This window comes from Trachypithecus francoisi, unplaced genomic scaffold, assembly GCF_009764315.1.
Source record: "Trachypithecus francoisi isolate TF-2019V2 unplaced genomic scaffold, Tfra_2.0 Lachesis_group17, whole genome shotgun sequence".
Taxonomy (NCBI): Eukaryota; Metazoa; Chordata; class Mammalia; order Primates; family Cercopithecidae; genus Trachypithecus; species Trachypithecus francoisi.
The window spans coordinates 102421078-102427492 of NW_022681462.1; positions in this window are offsets into that span (position 1 = coordinate 102421078).

A 6415-nucleotide genomic window follows, 5' to 3' on the forward strand; every position below is an offset into this window, starting at 1 on the left:
CAACATAGTGTTGGAAGTTCTGGCTAGGGCAATCAGGCAAGAGAAAGAAATCAAGGGTATCCAGTTAGGAAAAGAAGAAGTCAAATTGTCCCTGTTTGCAGATGACATGATTGTATATTTAGAAAACCCCATCGTCTCAGCCCAAAATCTCCTTAAGCTGATAAGCAACTTCAGCAAAGTCTCAGGATACAAAATTAATGTGCAAAAATCACAAGCATTCTTATACACCAGTAACAGACAAGCAGAGAGCCAAATCAGGAATGAAATTCCATTCACAATTGCTTCAAAGAGAATAAAATACCTAGGAATCCAGCTTACAAAGGATGTAAAGGACCTCTTCAAGGAGAACTACAAACCACTGCTCAGTGAAATCAAAGAGGACACAAACAAATGGAAGAACATACCATGCTCATGGATAGGAAGAATCAATATTGTGAAAATGGCCATACTGCCCAAGGTTATTTATAGATTCAATGCCATCCCCATCAAGCTACCAATGACTTTCTTCACAGAATTGGAAAAAACGGCTTTAAAGTTCATATGGAACCAAAAAAGAGCCCGCATTGCCAAGACAATCCTAAGTCAAAAGGACAAAGCTGGAGGCGTCACGCTACCTGACTTCAAACTATACTACAAGGCTACAGTAAACAAAACAGCATGGTACTGGTACCAGAACAGAGATATAGACCAATGGAACAGAACAGAGTCCTCAGAAATAATACCACACATCTACAGCCATCTGATCTTTGACAAACCTGAGACAAATAAGAAATGGGGAAAGGATTCCCTATTTAATAAATGGTGCTGGGAAAATTGGCTAGCCATAAGTAGAAAGCTGAAACTGGATCCTTTCCTTACCCCTTATACGAAAATTAATTCAAGATGGATTAGAGACTTAAATGTTAGACCTAATACCATAAAAACCCTAGAAGAAAATCTAGGTAGTACCATTCAGAACATAGGCATGGGCAAGGACTTCATGTCTAAAACACCAAAAGCAACGGCAGCAAAAGCAAAAATTGACACATGGGATCTAATTAAACTAAAGAGCTTTTGCACAGCTAAAGAAACTACCATCAGAGTGAACAGGCACCCTACAGAATGGGAGAAAATTTTTGCAACCTACTCATCTGACAAAGGGCTAATATCCAGAATCTACAAAGAACTCAAACAAATATACAAGAAAAAAACAAACAACCCCATCAAAAAGTGGGGAAAGGATATGAACAGACATTTCTCAAAAGAAGACATCCATACCGCCAACAGACACATGAAAAAATGCTCATCATCACTGGCCATCAGAGAAATGCAAACCAAAACCACAATGAGATACCATCTCACACCAGTTAGAATGGCAATCATTAAGAAGTCAGGAAACAACAGGTGTTGGAGAGGATGTGGAGAAATAGGAACACTTTTACACTGTTGGTGGGATTGTAAACTAGTTCAACCATTATGGAAAACAGTATGGCGATTCCTCAAGGATCTAGAACTAGATGTACCATATGACCCAGCCATCCCACTACTGGGTATATACCCAAAGGATTATAAATTACTCTACTACAAAGATACATGCACACGTATGTTTATTGCGGCACTATTCACAATAGCAAAGACTTGGAATCAACCCAAATGTCCATCTGTGACAGACTGGATTAAGAAAATGTGGCACATATACACCATGGAATACTATGCAGCCATAAAAAAGGATGAGTTTGCGTCCTTTGTAGGGACATGGATGCAGCTGGAAACCATCATTCTTAGCAAACTATCACAAGAAGAGAAAACCAAACACCACATGTTCTCACTCATAGGTGGGAACTGAACAATGAGATCACTTGGACTCGGGAAGGGGAACATCACACACTGGGGCCTATCATGGGGAGCGGGGAGGAGGGAGGGATTGCATTGGGGAGTTATACATGATATAAACGTCATGCACATGTACCCTAGAACTTAAAGTATAATAAAAAAAAAATTAAAAAAAAAATGTGTGGAATACAAGAACTGTGAAAATTTTAGTACTGAAAACTTTAGTTCATAGGAAAGAGAATTTGCTTCATTATTTTCGTAAGGTGTCGTGTTGTAGTGAAATTAGCATGGGATTTGAAATTATAAGTCCTGGGTTTAAATCTAAGCTTTTTCCGCTAACATAAAATATGAACAATTTGAATTAATCTCTTTGAAATTCAGTTTTTTTGACTCATAAATTGAGATAATAGTCTCTGCCTTATTCTCCTACCTTTAGATTAAATCTGACTTCATCCAGACCTGAGCAGGACAGTCACTAGCATGTACAGGGGGTCCCCGTTGTGTGAAATTCATCATGATAGGCACTTCCTGTGAGCTCCTTGGGATAATGTATGCACACCCCTGCAACGTAGTAGCATCTCTTCACACTTGAGGAAGCACAAGACTCTAGGAGTTTGAACTCTTGATGAAGGTCACTGTTTATAACTGGCAAAGTTGGAAACCGAATCCATATCCCTCTGTTCCAAAGCCTCTCTTCTTCGGCCTGCACAGAATCACTCCTGATTTTGATCCACAGGAGGCAGTGTTGTCTCTCCTGAAATAATGTATGGCTCATATTTTGGGATGCTAATTAGGTTAGCATTAATTAGTTATTTCTGTATTTTAAAAAATTGATATCATTTCAAGAATAATGTAAAGATCTCTTGCTTTCCTTTTATAAAATTCTATTCAACCTTTGAAGCAAATATTAACCATCTAGACATAGACATCTGGAAGACGCAAGATCTTTTTTTTTCGTTTTAAGAAAGTTTTCACTTTTTCACCATAATTAACCAATGCTGAGAGAGGATCCACTTCTCTACCAGAGTTAAATGAAAGATCCATGAGGCAAGCTGGACAATAAAAGTAGGTGAGGTCATTGTGACCATAGTCTCACACCAATTTTTTGAGCCCTTTTGGGAAATGTTCTCAGTCAGCTGAGAGACAGTAATGCCCCCTTTACTGAGAATTACCCAGACATATGGCACAATGTGGAAACATGGAGAGACAGAACAGCTAGCAGTTGCTGCTGTACTGTTGGCTTATTTCCACTTTACGGCTTCGTATGAAGCTAAAATATCATGCTGGGGACATATGCTTACCGGCTCTGCACTTACTGCCTGCAGCTATAAACTCCTGTATTCTAATGGTAATTCTACAATCTGCTCTTTGACAGCTCGGGGGGCCAGATGATATGCTTGCTACTGACAGGGACATCACTTTCATGAAACATTGACTTCTCTGCACCTGAACATTGGAGTAGTCATAGACAGAGTCGACACCCCGTGAAGCAGAGTCAGACTGAGGATTCAGGGAATAAAATAGCCAACTGCCATCCAAAATAAATTCTTTTTATACCCAGCAGAGCTATGTTAACAGGCATTTTCTTGCAGGGGTAGAGCTCTCTAAATTCAGGACTGAGTGCTTCAGAAATGTTTTTTCTCTTCCTTGTTAGTGGTCCTGGAGGAAATCACGCTTGGAAACCTATGTTTGTGGAAAGGCCATGTCGTACTTTCTCGGCTTGCTGGGCTGGCTCTAAAGCTCAATACGTGGTAATGAAAAGAGACATGGACACAGATTCAGAAAAACTGGCTGCAAGTCCTGCAAAGAGAAACTCTCTGTGTCTCGCACTCTATGAATATGCTCTTTACATTTCATTCCTGAATCTGAATTCTGTTCCTCATTACGGCTATTCAGTTGTAGCACTGAAAAAAAAAGATTTATCTACTCAATGATAAGTATTTTGGGGAAATATAGTACACAGGTATACACACAGTCATATACACACATCTATGTATATGTGTACGTATATAAATGTACATTTTGTGTGTATAAAATATATAATAAACATATTATTTATTATCACATATAAGTATATTTTAAATACAGAAATATATGCACATTGATATGGTTTGGCTCTGTGTCCCCACCCAAATCTCTCCTTCACTTGTAATCATCCCCACGTGTCAAAGGCAGGACCAAGTGGAGGTAATCGATCACTGGGGACAGTTACCCCATGCTGTTCTCATGAGAGTGAGTGAGTCTCATGAGATTTGATGGTTTTATAAGCTTCTGGCTTTTCCCCTGCTTGCACTCACTCAGTCCTGCCGCCCTGAGAAGAAGGTGCCTGCTTCTCCTTTGCCTTCTGCCATGATTGTAACTTCCCTGAGGCCTCCCCTCCAGCTCCGCTGAACTATGAGTCAATTAAACCTCTTTCTTTTGCAGAGGAACCCAGTTATAGCTGTTCTTCAGTTTGGGATTTTGTATCCGTGGCAGCAGAGTTGAATGTCCACACAAATTCACACCACTCTAAGGGATGTGGCCAGGAAGGACCAGACTGTTACTTTGAGTTCTCTTTTGCTGGCTGAGAGCACCAAAATATTGTAATATGGGTGAGTTTGGATAAGAATCACTGGTTAGAAACAGAAGAAAGTAGAAAGTAAAGATATGGGGCTTTGAAGGATGAGGAGAGGCAAGAACTTCCAGACATTAGAAAGAAAGGAATTAAATTCAAAATGATTTTGAGTAACTAAAATCAGACAAAAACTTAAAAACTATAGTTCAACAGGACTCAATAAATAAGCAAATGTTAGGTTCAGAAAGATAGCTCCTGCCTAAGCCTATGTTTTCCATAGTCTCAAAGTTAGCCATCATTAGTGTGGAAGAGATCAGCTAAGGCAAAGAAGGGGCAAACGTAAAGCAGGTGTGAGAACCCAGTCTAGTAACAAACTTTAAATACTGACACATGGCACTAACTAGAGTCAAGTAGATTAGAAGCCTACCTATTTCTTAGAAAATTATATTTCCAAAGAAACTATTACTGTAGGCTTAAGAATCTTTAACAGTAAAATCACCCTTTCACTCTCCCAAATCCCGCCAGTGTGAAGTTGCCTGTGAAATTTGTGCAAACCCAAAGAAGGGTAAGCTCCCAGATGCCTGCTGTGGATATGATCATAGCAGACAGTCTCCAAGAGAGCACAGAGGAAAAGAGGCGCAAGAGTCACTGCAAGGAAGCAGAAGGAGGACATAACTGAGAAACTTCCCCACTGCTGGGCTGAGGGCAGCTGCCCAAACTGCTAGCAATGGGTTGTTGCTGTGTTTCCGGCTCTTCCGTTTTATAAATGGGGGTGAAGGGATTTTATTTTGTTTTTCCTGTAGCTCTTCCACCATTGACGAGGGGGATAGACACATTTTCCTTTAACTTACAGGTCAGCAGAATGTGGAGTGTGACAGAACTGAATAAATGTATGCCAAATTGCAGCCCTCCATCTGTATTACTTTGCTAGGGCTTTTATAACAAAGTAACACTGATCAGGTGGTTTTTTTTTAAAAAAATTATTGTCTCACCATGCTGAAGGCAGGAAGTTCAAGATCAGGTTATCGGCAGGTGCAGTTTTTCCCCAGGCCTCTTGCTGTGGCTTGAAGCCACTCACCTTCTTGCTGTGTTCTCACCTGGCCTCTCCTCCATGGGCATGTTCCCTTGGGTCTTACCTCTTCTAGTCAGATTGAGTCTTAGTCACCTTTTGAATGGCCCAATCTCTAACTGCAGTTGCATTCTGATGTACTCGATGCCAAGGCTTCAACATACAGAATTTGAAGGAAGCGCAATGTGTCTCATAAATCCCCTGTCCAAAAAATAACCAATTATCACTGAGAAGTACCTTTCCCGCAAGGAAATACATCATCTAGCACCTGTCTCATATAGGTATTAACATAAAATTCCATCTTATCAAGAGATACGATGTAGATCGCTTCAAAAGGAAGGATTAGTTTTAGAGAATTGATATTTTTTCTTCACAATCTTCTTCCTCTTCAACTAGCTGAACATAAACAATTTTGATGACCAAAGACAGTTCAGAGACACAGATGGGAAAACAGTGTATCCTGTAAGTCACTTATCACTTGTGCAGGAACGATACCCACAGAGCAGGAATGCCCGTCTTGGGACTGTTAGTGAACATTAAAGATTACTTTTTTTTTTTTTTTTATGAGACAGTCTTGCTCTGTCACCCCAGCTGGAGTGGTGCAATAGTGCAATCTCAGCTCACTGCAACCTCTGTCTCCTGGGTTCAAGCAATTCTCCTGCCTTAGCCTCGCAAGTAACTGGGATTACAGGTGCCAGCTACCACACCTGGCTAATTTTGTGTATTCTTAGTAGAGACGGGGTTTCGCCATGTTGGCCAGGCTGGTCTCGAACTCCTAACCTCATGTGATCCACATGCCTCGGCCTCCCAAAGTTCTGGGATTATAGGCAAGAGCCACCATGCCTGGCCAAATATTACATTTTTATTGGCATATAATTTATAGGCCACAAAACTCACTATTTTAAATCACACAGTTTGATATTTTGTATTATAACAACAAAGTTGTGCAACCACCACTACTATTTCCAGGACATTTTATC